Below are 21,858 nucleotides of genomic sequence, written 5' to 3' on the forward strand. Positions count from 1 at the left end.
TGGGGAATTCTCTCACCCTCCCACGCTTCTGACTACACCCTGTGCTTGTATAAATAAACAAATCTTTAAAAAAAATTTTTTTTAAAAAGAGAAGAAAAAAATAAATTAAGTAAAATCTTGGAAAAGTGGATTCTGTTGGGGTGTTTCATTTGTTCCGCCCCCCACCCCTTAATGAAATCTACAAACTGAGTACCTGAACTTCTAAGTTAGTCATTGTCAATAGCTTCTGCTAGTGTTTCAAAAACTAAAATAAGGTGGGGGGGGGGAACGAATTTAGAAAGAATGGCCTGATTCAAAGATATCCCAATTATAATGAACATTTTTCTTTGGTATTTTTATACTTCATTTGAGAAGAGTTCTTACCACACCCTAAGTGAAACCAGTTTTTGTACTCCAATCTTAATTTCAAGCATATCATTCTCTCATCAGCTCACTCTGTCCCATACACAAATATCCTGCAACACAACACCTTCAGTCCATCGATCTTACCACCTTGTTAATCTTTTTAGGATTGATACTATCCTTGCCCTCGCTTTTCTTCTTGCCTAACCTAAATTCCAGGTTCAATCACTAAATCACTACCCTACATGACCTTCTACTCCCCTTCCCACCTTCCCTTCTCTTAGGTAATAGTAAATTTAGGTAATGCAAAAAATAGTTAATAGGACATTTTATCAATATATAAATGTAATCAAATTTTATTGTACTATATATCAAAGTGTTCACAGTATCTATTTTTAAAGGCAGCATTAAATTATGTAGATCTGTATCATCATTACATTCTACCTGGGGTGTTGGGTTAGAAATTTTAATTGAGTAGTGGTTTGGGAATTTTGTTGCAGGGAAAAAGCAAGATCAATTTTCCCTTTGCAGACTTTTGTAGGTAATGTGAATGTCACATATATTACCTTTTTTATAATTCATGTTTTCAGTTCCCTGTTCCATGTCAGTACTCAGAACAATAACCTAGCAAAACATTGAAAGAACTCAATTTTAAACCATGAAAATAAAATGTCTGATTGTCTGAAAGGATTTACTATGAAAATATCAATTTAAGATTATGTCAATAAAATTGATCACACATAACCTAGAAGAAGAAAAAAGGGCGGGGGGACAGGAAAATACTACAGAATTTAATGCTGTTATAAAAGAATGTACTCGGGGGGATTGTTATTAATTCATTGTAGTTGAATTCAAATGCAAACTTTTATTATTCAAATTGTAGTGTCATGAACCAAAAAATAGTCACTAGAATTTTTCCTATTGGATTTATTAATTGTATAAGCTAGCTAAATATATATATAACTTTTAAGATAAATTAATTGATTTGAATAACAGGGTCAGTTTTTTGGATTTTTAGCTGTTGTTTTGTAGTTGGAAACAATGGATGTGAAAAGCAGTTAATTTGTCATTTCTTCTATACTAATCATTGTCTATTGATTCCAAAGTGTGAAGAGTTACATGTGAAACTAGAGGAATACTTTTAGTGCACACTCACTTTTTTTGCCAGTCCCTTCTCTCAGATCAATGCCACCCCAGACCCCAGATATCCATTTCTTTGCTAACTCCCACTGACCTTAATCACAATTTCTATCTTCTCCTTGCCTCTCTACAAGATAGGCCCCAAACCTTCAGTCTCTCCTCCACCCCATCCCTAAATCCAATATCTGGTACCTGTCTTATTTCCTTATTATCTATAACAAAGAGAAATAAATGGCAGCTAAAAAAACCTCTCCTCTGCATTGTCTTATTCACTGTAGATAGGGCTGCAAGATAAAATACAGGATGCTCAGCTAATTTAAATTTAAACAAATAAATTTTTGGTATAAGTATGTCCCCAGTTTCATGAGATAGAGTTATACACAAAATTTATTCATTGTTTGAAATTCAAATTTCATTGGAAATTCTGTTTATATTGCAAAATCTGACAATCTGACCTATAGGGGAGAAGAAAAGCACACAGAGGTGATCATAAGAGATAATGTCAAGTTTTAGATGCCTGAAGTGCTACAGTGAGAATCATCCACATGTTAGGAAACCCAGACTCAATCTCTTTCAATCATTTCCCTTTAGAAGCAGAGACTGTGCTAGAGATGGAATGGAACCTTCCAAGATGACCCAATTAACCTAGTTTTGAGGCAGGCAAGACTATAGAATAGAAACACTTTAGGAAGTACTAGGGTATACCACATAGAGTAAGAATAATGATTATTTCCTTAACAGTTATGAATTTTTTGTATTGGCACATACGTACTGGTATTGAATCACCATGTATTAATGTATTACTTATTGGAGTGCAATCAAAAAAAGGAATTGATAAAGACTGCCCTGGGGCATGTAGCACAGAAAGCTGTCCTCAGTGAGTGTCCTGACTATAAGGGATATACTAAGTTGGGAAATATCTATAGTATGTTAGCTTACTATAGATTCTAGTACATATCTGACATGAGTGAACTGTGATAATAGTCTGTTCTGGCAAAGACCAGCTCTGTTCTTTTTTCTTAACGAAGTTATCACACCGTAGCCTCTTGCAGTTCAGTGGGATCAATGACTAGTTCTTACCAGGGTAATGTAAGGGAGGGGATGATGAGGGTCACCTCCAGTGAAGTGCTTAAAAACACTTGTAGCTTTTCCACACTCTCTTCCTATCTTGTAGGAAGGCTGAACACAGGCAAGATTTCAAAGCCATAAAAAGTGGTGTGATATTTCATTGAAAAAGACCTGGATCCCAGCACAGAGTTAAGTTCCAAACTACCCCTAAAAATCACATTGTAACATGAGTGAGAAATCATCCTTTATTGTGTTAAATCACATTTTGTGTTGTTTATTTCAGCAAACTAGCCTGATCACTACAATTATATTTTTATTCATACAGAAGGCAGTTACAAATATACTCGTCAGTATAAATTGCTACAAAATTATTTCTATAAAGTGTACAGTCTTAAACCAATTGATTCAGGAGTGTTCTCTATTTTATTATCATAATGATGGCATTTACAGTTATCCATTATTTTATAATTGTGTGTGTACATTACCCATATTTCCAGTTGATCCTTTTTTCATACTTTAACTTTTATATGAGTTGTAACTTACAAACAAAATTTGGAACCATTAGTACCAGAGTGATGAAGATTAAATTTATATATATATATTATATATATATATATATATATATATCTGATACCCTTCAAAATAATTGTAAGAATACAGTTACCTCATCTTTCTTTCTTGGTAGTGGGATTAACTCTCTAGATAATTAATGTATAAAATTAATTCAAATGAGTTAAAAAAAAATTTGTGTTGCTGTCTATCTTAAATCTCTGTTACCTTCAGGATAAGATCTGAATGTCACAGGATATTGTGCTCTTCATGTCTTTGCTTGTCTCCCTTGACTAAGTCCTCATATCCCCCATCCTCTCACCTTGAAGTAATAATAAATTACCTGCAGTTTGTACAAGTCACAACATATTTTAAATGCAGATTTCAGAACCCCTGTATTAAGAGTCATGTTCAGTAGATTTGGACTGAGATTCTGAATTCTGAATTTTAATAAATATTTCACTTTACTCTGGTACAGTTGAATTATAAGTCATCTGTTGAGAAATACTATTTAAAACAAATGATAAAAAATATTTAATACTTTAAGATGTTTTACAAAATTAACTTTTTTTTAAAAGATTTATTTATTTATTTATTTATACAAGAATGGGAGTACAGGTCAGATTCGCTGGAGGATGAGAAGATTCACCAGAGACAGCAGGGAACAGAACAGGCAGACTGAGGAAATACACTGCTGAGGGGAGCAGCGGCCGCGACAGGTGAGGTCTGCCACGCCATGTGGGACCCTCGCCAGCCAGTGGGGATCAAACCGGTGCTGCAGAGGCTGCGGACAGTTTCATAGTGCTGCACTCAACCACCTGCACCACCAGGGGAAGCCCTACAAAATTAACTTTAACTCAAAAAAAGCTATAATATGCATTGCTATCATTATTTTTAAATATACAGACCAGTTACAAATTTTTTTATGCATGAAATTATAAACATGACTAGGTAATATACTTCTAAAATTTCTATGGAATTAATTTCTGAAATAACTAAACAATTGAAGCCACTTTCTACTTTGATTAAATGAAGTATGAAGAATCATCTTACTTTGAACTATGTTTTTTAAATTATAAATATATTAAAAGGCAAAATATTACATCAATTTCTATATTGATTAAATTGATTAGAAAAAAGATTGCAGTGATATAAATAGGTAACACTGCCATCTGAATCAGGATAGAAAATCAAATTAAATTCAATGGGAAAAAAATAGCCACTAACTTCTGGTAAAGCCTATAATCGCACAGGTAGAATCAAAAGAAAAATCCAGTTTTCAAAACTAAATTCTGGTCTGGAGAATAGTTCCATAAGTTATTGACCATTGCTTTAGTTCCCAGAACTTAAGTATTTTTAGTGAAATATGGTATCATAGTCCTAAAGTTTCATTCCCTACTTCACTTCAATCCACTGTAATGCTTTTGCAAATTACTCCCCTTTCCTTTTTATAGTCCTCATCTATAAAACAAGACTAACATTTGCTAATTACCTTAAGAGTAAAAAAAAAATTAATGCCATAATCATGTCTGCCAAAATATGAGATTCTAGGAAATAAATCAGTGAATATAAATGCAAGATATAATCATCGTGAAAGTTTTCCCTATTGCAGTACTGGCAGAGTACACATTTCAAATGTAAATATTGAAAATAATCACTCATGATTAACATTAATAAATATTTATTGAGGTGCCTAGAGGGTATTTGGCAATGCACTAGTCAGCGATCTCACATCAAATTTGAAATAGATTCATATTACAAAAAATATATATAACCTAAATTAGAGTTTCAAGAATTGGAGACTGGCCAGGTTATCCGCTGGGAAAACAAATTCAAACACACAAGCTGAGTGGGTACATGACAGCTGGACACAAATCTCAACAGCTAAGCTGAACCACTTTCTCAGATGCCAATCCTACAAACATTACTTTCAGATCTTCCATAAAGAGATACAACCAATCCCCAGGAGACCTGAAGGAGTACCTCTTTTGAAGTCTAGGACTTCCTTCTCTGAAGTCTATCACTCACATTAGCTCTTCTTCACAACCCTCTAAACCTGGTAGCTCAGAGCAATCTTAGTTTTAATAAAGCCTCAAGCTTCCTCGTTGAGTATCCTTTATTTACAATTCTAGACTTGGCTTTTTAGATTAAGAATTCTTTCAACTAATTTGTAGAGCTTTAGTCAAGACAGGAAATAACATGTTACAAAGTAATTAAGCCAAGAACTTTGTATCAAAGGTTCAAAAGCTCATTCTACCTTTGACTCACCCTGGAACCTATGATGGTGACTTCACTTCTCTGGAACTCTTGTCATCTAGAACACAGAAAGACGAACACTTTGATCAGAGGCTTTTTATGGGTGGGAGCCAGGGGTATGTATTTGTAAAGGTCTTTGGAAAATACAAAGAGGTATAGAAAGGTTAGATAATGTTTTGTCTAAACAAGAGCGGAATGGCTACTTTTTTTATCATCTGTTGAACTCAATTTCTCTTCAAGATACAAAAGAAGGAACCCTGTATTTCCTCCCTAAGGAATTTTTTTAAAACAAAATCTTATATTATTCATGTTTCAAGTTCCCCTGGAATTGCTATTTCCCCCCAGCTTTACATATCCAAGATAATGAGGAATTAAGAAGAACTACCTGCTGATGAAAACATCCACAGGCTGGCCTAATACCCAAAAGATGAGTCCAACCTATGAGCAATTGGAGAAATCTGCCTCTTTCTATATAAGCAGTCAGGTCCTAAATCTTTTATCACAGACTTAAGGACTTACAGCCCTTTACAAATTCCCATACAATAAGAATACTTCTTACAAGGGAAATGAATTTGAAATAAGCCCAGCTCGAAAACTTTTCCTTCTCCAGTTTATCCTCTGAAAATAATTCATTTCCTTCTATTTTATAGTTTTCAAAGCACTCCTGCATATTTCACATAAACAACCAAAGCACATGAGCACATAGGGGCAGAATACTACTTTAGTGAATTCACACCATGAATGAAATGATCTATCTATCCAGGTAATGAACAAATGCTCTCAGGACCCAGTGGTGAAAAAGACAAACATTCTACCCAATTCCCAGACTTTACAATCATTCTTTTTTGTAGCTATGTGGGCAAAGAAAAGATCTTTCTAATGTCTAATTTCATTCATCCTGAACAAATTAAAAATGCAAAATAAAAAAATAAGGTATGATTTTGGCTCCTAAAAAGATATTGCCTTGATTCCCTTTGCCAGTCCAGAAATATAGAATGAATTTCTGACATTGATTGTCATTATTTTTCATGTTTGAGTACTATGAAAGGAAAAATCATTGTGCATATCATATGGCAATACATTTCAGTTAGAGAGAAACTTTAAATTCTTAGAGTTTCGCAAGCATTATTTATATTAACCTCACAAGCAGCCTGGAGGTAGTCAAAGAAACTATTAGCATCTCCGTTTTCCAGATAAGTAAACTAAGTTTCTCTGAAACTCAGAGAAGCCTAAGAACATAACTTTTATCCATCTAGTAATAAGCGGTAGAGTTAAAAGTCAAACCTAAGACAGAGCTTTCTATACCACACAGTACTACTTGCCTTAATTATTTTAGGGAGAAAATACGTTTTTGAAAGATAGGCAGTGTAGGGTAAAGAAAATATCAGGCTTTTCTGCCCTTCCGCCATCAGGATAGATGATGGATCCTTGTCCTGAATGCATGCCTGATGGCGGGCACCTGGAATAGCGTGTGGGCATAGGTAGATGGGATTCAGCTGAGCTAAGACTGGGCTTTTAAGGGCGGCGTTATGGGGACACCAGCAGCAGTAGCAGCAGCCACAGCAGCAGCAGAAGCCGAAAGAGAAGCCGAGAAGCAGCAGAACGAACGCTAGAGAGCCTAGATAGAGTGAAGACTTGCTGGGGGCTGGGAGGCCTGCCAGCCTCCCAGCCAGCACCCCTGCCTGCCATATGCCTGGTGAACCCCAAATAAAAAACCTGCAAAACTACTGAGGACTCTGGCTCCTCCTTTACCCGGTCTGCATGGGATCAGAAAACCTGCACTGTGTCCTGGCCCCTTACAGGCAGGAACCAGATTGTAAGGGCAGGAAGGACAGAGTGCAGGTTTTCTGATCCAGCAGACTGGGTAAAGGAAAAGTCGGAGTCCTCAATGGCTTTTGCAGGTTTTTTATTTAGATTTACCAGCCACATGGCAGGCAGGGGTACTGGAGGGCCAGGCAGGTTTCCTAGCTCCCAGCAAGTCTTCACTCTATCTGGGCTCTCTGGCCTTCTCTCTTGTTCTCTCTGCTTCTCTGCTCTTCTGCTTCCGTTCGTTCTTGGCTTCTTCTGGCGTCCCCGCAACACCACCCTTATAAACTCAGTCTCTCAGCCCAGGTATACCCACTTCAGGTGCTCGCCATCAGGCATGCATTCAGGACCACAGGGTTTCCCTCATCTATCCTAATGGTGGGAGGGCAGAAAAGCCTGATACCTTTTACCTTACCCTACAATCCACCCCCTCAGGGTTTTCTGCCAGACAGTCTATACAAGTGTGTAAAGGCAGGACCGGCCACTGAGCAGGTTTTCAGATCCAGCAGACCGGGTAAAGGAGGAGTCAGAGTCCTCAGTGGTTTTTTGCAGGTCTTTTATTGGGATTTACCCGGTACACAGCAGGCAAGGGTGCTGAGGGGCCGGGAGGCTGGCAGGCCTCCCAGCCCCCAGCAAGTCTTCACTCTACCTGGGCTCTCCGGCGTTCTCTGCTTCTCTCTCGGCTTCTGCTACTTCTTTCTCAGCTTCTCTTTTGGCTTCTGCTGGCGTCCCCATGATGCCGCCTTAAAAGCCCAGTCTCAGCCCAGGTGAATCCCATCTACCTATGCCCACACCCTACTCCAGGTGCCCGCCATCAGGCATGCACTCAGGACCGCAAGGATCCATCATCAATCCTGATGGCAGGAGGGCAGAAAAGCCTGACATTTTTCCTTACCCTACAAAGTCATATACGTTTTTCTTGGCAATAGAACACTGCAGCCATGGCCCACAAAACAAATAATATACATCACAATAGAACAGCAAAATATATAAAATACAACAGAACATAAATAAGTCCAGGCAGGGCACCAACCTAGTGGCAAAAGACAATTATTGGCACCAGCAGAGGAGCCATGTAGGGTAAGGTAAAAGATATCAGGCTTTTCTGCCCTTCCGCCATCAGGATAGATGAGGGAGCCCTGTGATCCTGGGTGTATGCCTGATGGCGGACACCTGAAGTGGGTCCACCTGAGCTAAGAGACTGATTTATAAGGGTGGTGCAGCAGAGTGCGGTGTGGTGGTAGTGCGGTGTCGAGGGTGGAGGAGTGGAGTGTACGGAGGCGTGTGGCGACTACAAACCACGGCAAAGAGCATGTGGCTGCTAGAACCGTTCATAAACCTGCTCGGAATGGGTTGGTTGCCTTACAAGCCACCAAATCTGCTGCCAAAGGCACTGCTCATACAAGGGAGGGGAATCACTCAAGGCATCTACTGTAACACACCAGGAGCCGTCAGGCTTCCTGGCCTTCTCTGGCTGTAGTCTCGGCTTCAAGCCACACACCGCATCCACCCCCAGGATGCACTCGCTCTGGGATTGGCGATTCTATTCTACTGTTGGGGGTAATCGCCAACCCTCAGGGTTTCTGTCTGCAGTCGCTCCAACACTCGGCCTTCATAGCCACCAATGCAACTCGCAGACCCCTGCACTCAGGCCAGCCCACTGCACAAGCACATGGGTCGGGGATCCAAACTCTACATGCGGCCTCTCTTGGGTCCCCTCTTCGGCTTGGGCTCGACCCCAAGCCACGTTCCCCACCTGTCCCCCAAGGACGGGTTCCTCAGCTCCTCACCCTCACTCGACAAAGAGCAGGGCATCACCCGCAGGTGATTTTACGAGACTCACTGGTCTTCGCATACTCAGGCTGCTTAACAGCCGCTCAGGGCTTCTCAACTTAGCACCAGCTTTTGCCTTCTCAAAATTGGCTTTTTTCCTCTGCCTAGCTGCTGGGTAACACAGGCTGCTTTTGGCCACTGAGGCTCACTGGCCACCGCCAGATTCCCAAAATACATAACCTGCCAAGGTCCTCCGCCTTCTGGCGGGATTGTCAGCCCAAGTCCACTAGTCCAAGTCCATAGGGTTCTTCCTGTGTCAGCACTGGCAAGCTCTGAATCATGGTCCTCTTTCTTTTCTCAACAATTCTGCTGCCTCGGCGGTCTTGGGCTGGTCCTCCCAGGTGTCTCCTGCAGGCGAGGTCTCATCCCGCAGCTCCCGGACCTTGTCCATCTCCTGTGCCACCACGACACCTCTAGCGTCGTCACAGGCAAACACAGTCTGTTACTCCTCAGTCCCTCCAGGTCTTCGGAGGGCTCCATACCCATCTGCATGGATCATCTTGCCAACTTACGCCAATTGTAAAGGGCAGGAAGGACACAGTGCAGGTTTTCTAATATCCAGCAGACCGGGTAAAGGAGAAGTCAGAGTCCTCAGCGGCTTTTGCAGGTTTTTTATTTAGATTTACCAGGCACATGGCAGGCAGGGGTGCTGGGGGGCCAGGAGGCTGGCAGGCCTCCTCGCCCCCAGCAAGTCTTCACTCTATCTGGGCTCTCTGGCCTTCTCTCTTGTTCTCTCCGCTTCTCTACTCTTCTGCTTCCTTTAGTTCTTGGCTTCTGCTGGCGTCCCTGCGACACCACCCTTATAAACTCAGTCTCTCAGCCCATGTGTATCAGGTGCCCACCATCAGGCATGCATTCAGGATCACAGGGTTCCCTCATCTATCCTAATGGTGGGAGGGCAGAAAAGCCTGATGCTTTTACCTTACCCTACAAGATCACATAGGGTCTTGAATTCCAGGCAATATAGAAGAACTCAAGGATCACTGTTTTTTTTTGTTTTGTTTTGTTTGGGAGGTGTGGGGGTTGGTTGGTATTTTTAATCAGAGCTGAGTTGTAGGAAAACTAATTTGTCTGGCAGTTACACATATAAAATAGGTAAAGGAAAGACAGTATATCAGTCTGGGTGGAATCAGAGTGTACAAATTTGAATAGAAAGAAAAAAAGCATAAAAACTTATTTCACTATGATAAAGGAGTAACTATAAAGATGTAAGAGAACACTATAGTTGATAAGAAGAAATATGGAAAGAGATGCTCTTCCCCATGGCTGGGGTAAAGACTGCATTGGAGAAGATATGTTCGCAGTCCACTGGTCAGTAGAGATGTTTGCTGAGTTTCCCAAACCAGAATTGACCCATAGTCACTGGACAGCAAATAAAACATGGCAGATAAGCCATAATGGAACAATTACAGGAAACAAACTTCTGGAGTACAAGCAAGCAAGGCTGCTGGTCAGGCACACAGATTAAATCAGAGTGCTATTGCCAGCATGAGATCCAGAGGACACCAGTGTCTACCTTGGGAGGATCAAAGCAAGTTAGTTACCTGATCCACAAATTGCCAAGGGATATTCTAGGGGTACATTTGGGATAGCGCATCAGTAGATGGCCTGTAGCACATGCATCGATGATGGATCCTGAAGCAAGATAAGGAAAATAAAATGTAGAACACAGAACCAGGAAGGGATGTTCTTGTCCTCTCGCAATGTCCCTCTGGAAACCTCTAAAGTATGCTCACTGTAACAGAGAAATACTTAAGGATCCAATTTGTTGTCCCAAGAAGGTCTTGAAGAGTAAATCTGGAGCTGAGAGACAATAAATTGATAACTGACACAAATAGTTTAAAAATCCTCCTTCCCTCCTACCCTCCAACTAGAATAATGATAAATGTAATTGCCATTGATTGATTGAAATCATGATTAATAAGGACAGTATAGTCATTTCTCAGCGTGCTCTGAGATCCTGTAATTGGTGATCTTTAATTGGTGCCTTAAAAATATTCTCATTTTTTTTCGCACACAATACTGATGATAAAGGACTGATCATAAAAATCTGCAAAGAGCTGATGAGACTCAACAAAAACAAATAAAATAATCCAGTTAAAAAATGGCAGAAGAGCTAAAAAGAAACTTCTCCAAAGAGGAAATACAAATGGCCACCAGGCGTATGAAAAAATGTTCAACATCACTTGCAATCAGGGAAATGCAAATCAAAACTACAATGAGATACCATCTGTAGGGTAAAGAAAATATCAGGCTTTTCTGCCCCTCCGCCATCAGGATAGATGATGGATCCTTGTCCTGAATGCATGCCTGATGGCGGGCACCTGGATAGGGTGTGGGCATAGGTAGATGGGATTCAGCTGAGCTAAGACTGTGCTTTTTAAGGGCGGCGTCACGGGGACACCAGCAGCAGCAGCAACAGCAGCAGTAGCAGCCGAAGCAGAAGCCGAAAGAGAAGCCGAGAAGCAGCAGAACGAACGCCAGAGAGCCCAGAGAGAGTGAAGACTTGCCTGGCAGGCCTCCCAGCCCCCCAGCCAGCACCCCTGCCTGCCATATGCCTGGTGAACCCCAATAAAGACCTGCAAAAAAACACTGAGGACTCTGACTCCTCCTTTACCCGGTCTGCATGGGATCAGAAAACCTGCACTGTGCCCAGTCCGGCCCTTACACCATCTCACACCAGTGAGAATGGCACATATTAAAAAAACTAACAACAACAAATGTTGGCGAGTATGTGGAATAAAAGGAACTCTCCTGCACTGCTGGTGAGAGTGCAAAACGGACCAACCACTATGGAAAGCTGTGTGGAGATTCCTCAACCTACTAAAGATAGAGATTCCATATGATTCAGCAATTCCACTCCTAGGTATTTACCCAAAGGATACAGAAACATTAATTCAAAAGGGCACCCGCACTCCTATGTTTATAGCAGCACTATTTACAATAGCCAACCTTTGGAAACAACCCAAATGCCCAAAAATAGAAGATGTGGTATATACACACAATGGAATATTACTCAGCTATCAAAAAAAATAAACTCATGCCATTTGGAGCAACAAGGATGAAGCTGGAAGGGATCATGCTTAGCAAAATAAGCCAGAAAGAAAAAGAAAAATACCGGATGGTCTCACCCATAACAGGAATCTAGAAAACCTAATAAGGGACCAGGAAAAAGAATAACTATAATAAAGAAAAAATCAAAATCAACAAGCAACTATAAACCAGAGACACACTATGGGGGGGGGGACAGGAGGAGGAAGGACTGGGGTCAAAATAAGGGGGATGCAATTGTTGGGGAATATAAAAAAAACTTAAAAAAAAATTCTCATTTTTGAAGACATAACACTTATCAACATATACTCACCAAGTGAAGGAACACCAAAATATATAAAGTAATTACTATCAACTCTGAAAACAAACACTGGAAAAAACACATTCATAGCAGAGGACTTCAACACCCCACTTTCACCAATCAACAGATCAACTAGACAGAAAATAAATAAGGAACAATAATCTTCAAGAATTGAGACTGAAAGGGCAATACACCCCAAAAAAGCTGAATACATATTTTTCAAATACACATGGGACATTCTCCGGATTAACCCCATACACAAGACAAATATCACAAGTATCACAAGACAAGTATCAATAAATCTATGAAAATTGAAATCAGACCAAACATCTTATCTGACCATAAAAGTATCAAACTAGAAACCAACCACAAAAAGCAAGCAGGAAAACCTCTTAATACATGGAGACTGAACAACAAACTACTGAAAGTCTACAAGGATTATCAAGGAAAAGGGGATCTAAAATCTTTCCCACTGATCTCTTCAAGCCAATCACACCTACCCAGGTAATGAAAAAGACTACAGGGAAAGGATGAATTAAAGTGGATAGTACTTGTTAAGCAAAAACTGCAAAAAGTAGGTTCTTGCCCATGGATTTGTATGGGAATATCTGGTGCAAACTTCTCCACCCAGAATGTATAAGTGGATTTCTAAAAGCTGTTTAATTTCAATTTTCTATAAGTCTTTCTGTAAAAAGTCCAAAGGGGTTTAGAACAAAATAAAAGCATAGAAAATTATGTTCTGCCATCTATGTAGGAAATCCACTACCTTTTCCAAAAGCCATCAAACCATTAACTTTTTCTTTTCAATGGTTGTATAATAGTAATTCACCTTTTACTATAAGAGCACCTCTCAAAAATTTCCAGAAAACATATTAATTTAAAATCTTTAAATTCATATTTTAGGCCATTCACTCCTTCCATACAATGGTCCTTTAATTTTCCCCTTATCTTTTTCATAAGCATTGTAATTTCTTAAGGTTCTGCTATAGGTTTCTCTCCTTACCCTACTCATGCAGCTCCTAAGTCATCAATTCCATGGTTTCAGTTACCACCTACATGCTGAGGATATAATCTGTTTCTGAAGCCTATACTTATTTTCTAAATAGCAGGCTTATATATCCAACTGCCTCTAACTAAACACAATATAAATACCTTTTATGCACCTCAAAACTAACATGTACAAAACTAGAGTCACCACCATTCCCCCCAAACATTTTCATATTCTTTTATTCTTTCTCTATGAATGGTACCACCATTCTCTGTAACCCAATTTAGAAACCCAGAAAACATTTTGGCCCTTCTTTTTTCAACCCCCACAGGAAATTTTATTTCATAAATATTTCTAGAATCCACCCACATCCTTCCACCACCCCATCCCCCACCTTCAATAAATCCTTAATTTATGCACTATTATCCAATGCCCTCTTAGTGAAGATTTTTCCAACGAACTTTCTCTCCACACAGCAGTCAGAAGCATTCTTATAAATCAGAAATCACATCACAGTACTCCATGATGTGTTTTAAACCTTCAAAATTTATCCTTGTTGTTATATTCAACAGTAGTTCATTCGTTGTTATTTTTGTTTTTTTTTTTAAGATTTATTTATTTATGCATAAAAGAGCTGGGGTACAGGCCAGAGATGAGGACGAGGTGAGAGGATTCACCAGAGACAAGTGGGGAGCAGACTAGGCAGACTGACTGAAACACACTGCTGAGGTGAGCAGCAGGCGAGACAGGAGAGGTCTGCTTCGCCATGTGGGTTTCTCCCTGGCCAGACAGGTATTGAACTCATGATGCAGTGGATGCGGATTTCTTCATAGTGCGGTGCCTAACCCCTTGCACCACCAGGGAGGCCCTCATTCTTTCTTTGCTTTGTTTTGTTTTTGTTGTGGAACACGCCATTGCATGGATGTATCATTTTGTCTGTTTATTTAATTATTCTTTCCAAAATGCTTACTTTCACTTTGGGATATTAGAATTAAAACTGCTATGAATACTTGCTTTCAAATCCTTAGACATATATTTTCATTTTTTTCTAGGTAAAGATCGCCAAGTAGGATTGCTGAATCATATATTAAATATGTGTTCAGCTCTATAAGAAACTACCAAATTGCTTTCCAATGTGATTTTTCATTTTGCATGCCCATCAATATATGAGAGTTCTACTTATTCTATCTTCTTGCCAACACTTGCTATAGTCAGTCACTTTAATTTTATCCAGTCAAGTGGAAGTAGAGTGGTATTGCATGGTTTTGATTTGCAATTCTCTAACAATGTTGAATGTCTTTTCTTATACTCTTTTACCATTCACATATCTTCTTTGGTGAAGTATCTGTTCAAATCTCTAGCCCACTTCTGTAATGGATTTGTTGACTTTTCATTAACGAGCTATAAAGTTCTCTATATATTCCAATATAAGTACTTTATTAAATATGTTTTAAAAATATTTTCTTGAAGCACAAATAGGATCACAAATGAAAGGGGAGAAATCACAACAGACACAGCAGAAATAAAAAGAATAATCAGAAACTACTATGAACAGTTATATGCAAACAAGTTCAACAATCTAGAAGAGATGGACAAATTCCTACAACTTTACAATCACCCAAAAATAGATAAAGAAGAAATAGAAATCACCTAACAGACCGATTATAAACAGTGAAATTGAAATGGTAATCAAAACCCACCCTAAAAACAAAAGCCCAGGACCAGATGGATTTACAAAAATTCTATCAAACATTCAGAAACAAACTAGTGCCCATCCTTCACAAACTCTTTCAAAAAAATGAGAAGGAAGGGCTAATTCCAAACACGTTCTATGAAGCCAACATTACACTAATACCAAAACTGAACAAGGACAACACAAAAAAGAAAACTACAGGCCAGTCTCTCTAATGAACACTGATGCAAAAATCCTCACTAAAATTTTAGCTATCAGAATCCAACAATGTACCCATAAGATAATTCACCACGACCAAGTAGGATTTATTCCAGAGACACAAGCATGGTTCAACATCCAAAAATCAATCAATGTAATCCAACACATCAACAAAAAGGAATATAAAAACCATATGATAGGATCAAAAGATGCTGAGAAAGCTTTCGAAAAAGTGCAACACCCATTTACGATAAAGGCCCTTGAAATTCTTGGGATACAAGGAACATACTTCAACATCATAAAGGCCATATATGACAAGCCCATAGCTAATATCATTCTCAATGGTGAAAAGTTGAAAGCATTTCCATTAAGATCTGGAACAAGACAAGGATGTCCACTCTCACCACTGCTTTTCAATATAATACTGGAAGTCCTAGCCAGAGCAATAAGACAAGAGAAAGACATACAAGGAATCCAAATAGGGAAGGAAGAAGTAAAACTATCACTCTTTGCAGATGATATGATAATATACATAGAGAACCCCAAAACACCACAGAAAAACTAATCAAACTAGTCAATCAGTTTAGTAAAGTGGCAGGATACAAAGTCAACACACAAACATCAGTAGCCTTCCTATACACAAAGAATAAATCTGAAGAAGAAGAAATCAAGAAAACCATTCCTTTTCTTATTGAAAGAAAAAAAAATCAAATACTTGGGAATAAACCTAACAAAAGAGGTAAAGGACCTACACAAAGAAAACTATAAAATACTGTTAAAAGAAATAGAAGACACAAAGAAATGGAAAGACATCCCCTGCTCATGGATTGGAAGAATTTAACATTATCAAAATGGTCATCCTACCAAAAGCAATTTACAGATTCAATGCTATTCCACTAAAAATTTCAATGACATTCTTCAAAGAAATAGAAAAACTATTGATGAAATTCATATGGAGCCACCAAAAACCCCAAATAGCCAAAGCCCTCCTGAAAAAAAAAAAAAGAAGAGAATGGAGGTATCACACTCCCAGACTTCAAGCTATACTACAAAGCCATAATAATCAAAATTGCATGGCATTGGCACAAGAACAGACACATGGAGCAATGGAACCAAATAGAAAATGCAGAAATAAACCCAAAGATTTACAGTCAACAAATCTTCGACAAAGGAGTAAAGAATATGCAATGGAGCAAAGAAAGTTTATTCAATAAATGGTGCTGGGAAAACTAGATCACTAAATGCAAAAGAATGAAGTTTGACCACTACCTCACACCATGCACAAAAACCAACTCAAAATGGATTAAAGAACTAGACATAAGACCTGAAACCATAAAATATATAAAAGGAAATATAGGCGAAAAACTACATGACATACACCTCAGTAACATCTTTAAAGACACATCACCCAAAGCAATGATAGTGAAGGCAAAGATAAATAGCTGGGACTACATCAAATTAAAGACCTTTTTGTACAACAAAAGAGACAGTAACCAAAACAAAGAGACACCCCACCGACTGGAGAAAAATTTTGCACACAACACTAATGATAAAGGACTGATCACAAAAATCGACAAAGGGCCAACAAGATTCAACAAAAATAAATAATCCAGTCAAAAAATGGGCAGAAGAGCTAAAAAGAAACTTCTCCAAAGAGTAAATGCAAATGGCCAATAGGCGTATGAAAAAAATGTTCAACATCACTTGTAATCAGGGAAATGCAGATCAAAACTACAATGAGATACCATCTGACACCAGTGAGAATGGCACATGTTAAAAAAACTAGCAACAACAAATGTTGGCGAGGATGTGGAGAAAAAGGAACTCTCCTGCACTGCTGGTGAGAGTGAAAAATGGTCCAACCACTATGGAGAGCTGTGTGGAGATTCCTCAATCTGCTAAAGATGGAGCTTCCATAAGATCCAGCAATTCCACTCCTAGGTATTTATTCAAAGGATACAGAAACATTAACTCAAAAGGGCACCTGCACCCCTATGTTTATAGCAGCACTATTTATAATAGCTAAGCTATGGAAACAACCCAAATGCCCAAAAATAGATGACTGGATCAAGAAGATCTGGTACATATACACAATGGAATATTACTCAGCTATCAAAAAAGATAAACTCATGCAATTTGCAGCATCATGGATTGGAGCTAGAAGGGATCATGTTCAGCGAAATAAGCCAGAAAGAAAAAGAAAAAATACATGTATGGTCTCACTCATAGCAGGAATTTAGAAAACTTAAGACCAGGAAAAATACTAATTATAATAAAGTAAAAATCAAAATCAACAAGCAACTATAAACCAGGATACACTACAGGGTCGGGGTGGGAGGAGAGAAGGGAGTAGGATCAAAACAAGGGGGGGGTGGGAATTGTATGGAGACTATAACCAAGATGAAAATGCATACATTGTGCAAAAATGTAAAATGATGTAAAAAATGTATAAAATAAAATTTAAACCTCACAGTGCAAGGTTTACCTTTTTTTATTATTTTTTAAAGATTTATTTATTCACGCATACAAGAACCGGGATACAGGCCAGATGTATGGGAGGGTGAGAGGATCCACCAGAGACAGAGTGGGGAACAGAACAGGCAGACTGACAAAAATACACTGCTGAGGGGAGAAGCGGGCGAGACAGGAGAGGTCTACCATGCCATGTGGTATCTCCCTGGCCGGGAATGAACTAGTGCAACAGAGGCTGTGGAAAGCTTCACAGTGCTGTGCTCAACAGCCTGCACCTCCAGGGGAGGCCTACCATTTTATTTTAATAATGCCTTTGAAAAGCAAAATATTTCAACTTTATAGGGCATAATTTATCCAATTTTCTTTTATGCCATATTTATTTAATGGTTGTAGTAATTGTCTACCTTTCCTACTACAGAATAAGGTCAATGAGGAGAGACTACAAGTTTCTTATGCTTACTATTTTTTGTCCTCTGCCTCACATGCAATGCACTCAACACCTGGCATATAAGGCATTCCATAATATATAATAAATTAAAAATATACAACTAAGTCTATACTATGCAAACCAATCACATTGGTTGGGCACAGCCTGTTAGACTGCCATATTTTGTACCATGTAGTTGTATTCCTCCCTTTTTACCTCCCTCCTTCTTGACTACAAATTAGTATGCTAATGAGAAGCAAGGGCAATGCTCAAGCTGATCATCTAATGATACAGGGGCTTGATGTGGAAAAAACCTGTTAAAACAGAAAAAAATTAGACAAATAAATAGTAACTAAACCAGCAGTATGGTTCTGATAGATTAGTCCATAATAGCAGGCAATAGGGTAAAGAAAAACAACTCCGTGTTAACATGACAACTCAGTAGCAGTAATCTCTAGACAAAAACTGTCAAGGAGATTTAACGGAGTAGTTCTGGTAACAATTTACAATCTTGAAATAGGAACACAGGATTTGATTTTAGAGGTTTTGATTTTAGATGTTTTTAATGAAATTGGTAGAGATGTTCAAAAATAGTCAGAAATGCAATTTTAGAGCTTGAAAAAGACTTGGGAGTCAAAAAGCTTTCTTCCTGAGATGGAAAATCTGAGACCTCAACCTTAGGTAGCAGTTCTTATTAGAAAGTATTTTAAAAATTCAGTTTTTTAAAAAAATGGAAAAGTAATAAAATGAATGAAAAAAAGATCCAGGCTAATGCAATGTCTCTAAAGACATAAGAGCAAAAATTTCAAGATTGGGGCATTAACCATTGTCAGAAGCAACAGCAACATGGAGAATAAGAACTCAAACACCTTATCTAGAGATCAGTAAATGAGAAAGAACAAATATTAAAAGACTGATTCACAATAAAAATATAGTAAAATAAGGGCTTTAATTTACAATCGTGAAACATCCAACAAAGTTTTGAAATGTCTTAAAGGACCATCACCAACAAAATGAAATAGAAAAGAAAGTGACCAGGAAGATAACAAGCCAGTGAGCAGCATCAGGAAGAAAGGCATTTATCAGAAAAATATAACCACTATTTTTCTGAAATTCTCACCATTACTTATGAAAACTACAGTACTCCTTGAAGTTTGAAAACATTTTGAGCATGTTACATTTTGTGGATTTGGAAGCAGTACCCTAGAGAGCATTCAGTTTTGAAGAAAAAGGAGCCAAAAAAATAACCACCAGCATTGCATAAGAACCTAAACACAATCTTTCTTTGAAGGCACTCACTGAATTTATAATCAGGGGCTTCTTAATTGATAAAGCTTTGATAGCACAAAAGGTCACCACGGATTACTCAGTCCCACTTTGCTACATACTGTGCTCTTCACAAACATTAGCAATTAGCTGTAATAAATAATGGCATGAGTCACTCCTTTCAAACACAGATTCACATCCTAAATTCCCCTTACCTGTAGTAAACAGTAATAGGAACTGGTCTTTGCTGTAAATACTTTTTTCATAACACAGTTCAATTCAACTCTGAAGCTTGTCTGACTCCCCCCCCCACCATTTAATACACATATTTATATGTGTGTAAATCTACTCCTCCACATGATACAAAAACTTATTTTAAAATAAATTCCCTATCATAAGTGAGATATATAAACCTACCATTTTTGTAAAACTCTTTAATTAAATTATTCCTTCTTTTAACCAAAAACCCTTTATTGTCCTAATGATTTATTATTTTAATTCAGTCCAACTGGCAAGAAGGAATTAGGTACCATTCTGTTGTAACATGTCTCATTCCCATTCCAATTTTGTTCCCAATAAATGTGTTACAGTTCTTCCATTGGCAGTCAAAGAAACTTCACACAAAAGCAGCATTTACTTGCAGTTATAACAGAGCCAAGTAATACATATGCTATTTGACAGTTTGGAATATCTGTTTTCCAGCATTCATCTGAAGCTGTTATTGGAGCCATTAAAATTATTTTTTTACAGTTTTTAAAGGTCCAAGACATATTAATTTGTCCTGATGGATGGTATAATGCGTTCATGTAAAAGAAAAACAAGTATTACATAAAACATGACTAAACTCTCAACCACCTCCTCTTTACCTTTCTTTTGACTATATATATATATATATATATATATATTTAATTTATTCTCCATTGAAAATAGCAACCAATAAAAAATAAAACCCCCTTTGTGATTTGCTTTTTACTTGGTGATAGTCACACCCCATCATAATGAGCAATACCATTTTTGATCTGAAAGAAGACTGAAACTTTTACTTTCACATAAAAGTAAACACATAGTCTGATAATAGTAGAGAACTTTGTACAAACTGCCACATTTAAAGAGGCCCATTTAGTGCTGCATTTCATTAAATATGGCCTGTCTTAAATCAGACAGTCTCTCCTACAAGGAGCCAAACTTTATCTTTATTTAAACTCAGAATGTGTGGCTTGCCTGTCATGATAAAAGACTTTGCCTTCTTTGTATAGGGCAGACATTAAAGCTAAGGAGCAGGGTGGGCCTCTTTAACCAGCCAGGCCAATACAATTTACAAACAGATTGCATTCAAAGGCTCTTTTGTCTGTCTATTGTGGGATTTTTAAAGAATTTTACCATAGAAGCAATGTTACACTCAGTGGTTAGGCTCTTAGGAAAAGCTTAGGACCAAAATACACCTGTGATAAATAATATTAAAGAATTATGCACAAAGTTTCTATCACAAAATTAATTTAGAGTTCCAAGTTTTTATGCCTGTGACATAGTCTCCCAGTAATACTCTCTTCACTTCCTCTTGCAGACCTTTCTCCCTGTTGGACAATAAGAGCTGAACCTCCTTGGCCTAAATATAAGCTAGTGTTGGCCACTATTATTTGGAGCCATTGATTCAGACATTGAAGAATCACATATGAGAGGTGAAGACAGAAATGGGTCGAGTGGAGGTTTGGGGTAGAGTCTAACAGGTTAAGTATGGACAAAAATCTTCTGTCAGCACACTCTTCAGGCCACACTTTGGTCTAGTCTGTGCATCATAATTCTTTTCTTCTGCCCTGAGGATTATTCTTCCTGATTCATAATAGATAGCAGCCTGATTGCTATCACCTATTGCTTCTACCCACATTGTTCTCTTCCTCCTGGTCTACCATACCACAAAACAGCAGTCTTGGCTTTTCTCCTTTGTTCCAGTGATTCCTTTTGAAATGTCCTAAAGACTGCTATAGTTGTTGACAAAGAAGTTCAGGGGATAAAAGAGCACTGCTAAATTCACTTTCCACATCTTTTTTTTTTTTAAGACTATGTTGAGAAAACCAATAGTACCAATAGTACACCTGGATGGTAACAATAATGATTTTGGAGAACAAAATTTGGAGAGCATGAATTTGTTCTATGATATTCAAGAGCAAGATAGCATGAAAAGGATATGTTCTATTTAGAAAAAAATATAACTGAGCCCCCACCAGTCTGGGTATCAAGCTAGCCAAATTCACAAACCAGGCAGAAACTGGTTTCTCTCCCTCAAATCCCCCCAAATGAGAGCAAGATGGTATCCTAAGAAAAGGGTAAATCTCTCCATATGTTCAGGTCATCATGGTCACAAATGAGACATTCACTGCTTAAGTTCACCTATTCATTTAAAGATGGGCCATACCATTAAAAGATGGGATCTTTTAAGTCAGCTTCCAAAACAGCTCATTGTCCAATCA

At 38.3% G+C, this 21,858-nt stretch overlaps 1 protein-coding gene across 7 annotated transcripts in view; it reads right to left on the minus strand.

The window, feature by feature from the left end:
• The window catches only part of MTERF1 (mitochondrial transcription termination factor 1), a 341,137-nt gene that overhangs the window by 289,732 nt on the left and 29,547 nt on the right, over positions 1 to 21,858 (minus strand). For 6 of the 7 annotated variants that reach the window (XR_008550680.1, XR_008550679.1, XR_008550678.1 and 3 more), the window contains exon 3: positions 5,368 to 5,413. The gene's annotated coding sequence lies outside the window, so the exon portion shown is untranslated. Of the gene's footprint in view, positions 1 to 3,902; positions 3,938 to 5,367; positions 5,414 to 21,858 lie in introns of those variants that run through there. The other variant, XR_008550682.1, reaches the window with a different exon arrangement.

This window comes from Talpa occidentalis, unplaced genomic scaffold, assembly GCF_014898055.3.
Source record: "Talpa occidentalis isolate TD23 unplaced genomic scaffold, MPIMG_talOcc4v2.1, whole genome shotgun sequence".
Taxonomy (NCBI): domain Eukaryota; kingdom Metazoa; phylum Chordata; class Mammalia; order Eulipotyphla; family Talpidae; genus Talpa; species Talpa occidentalis.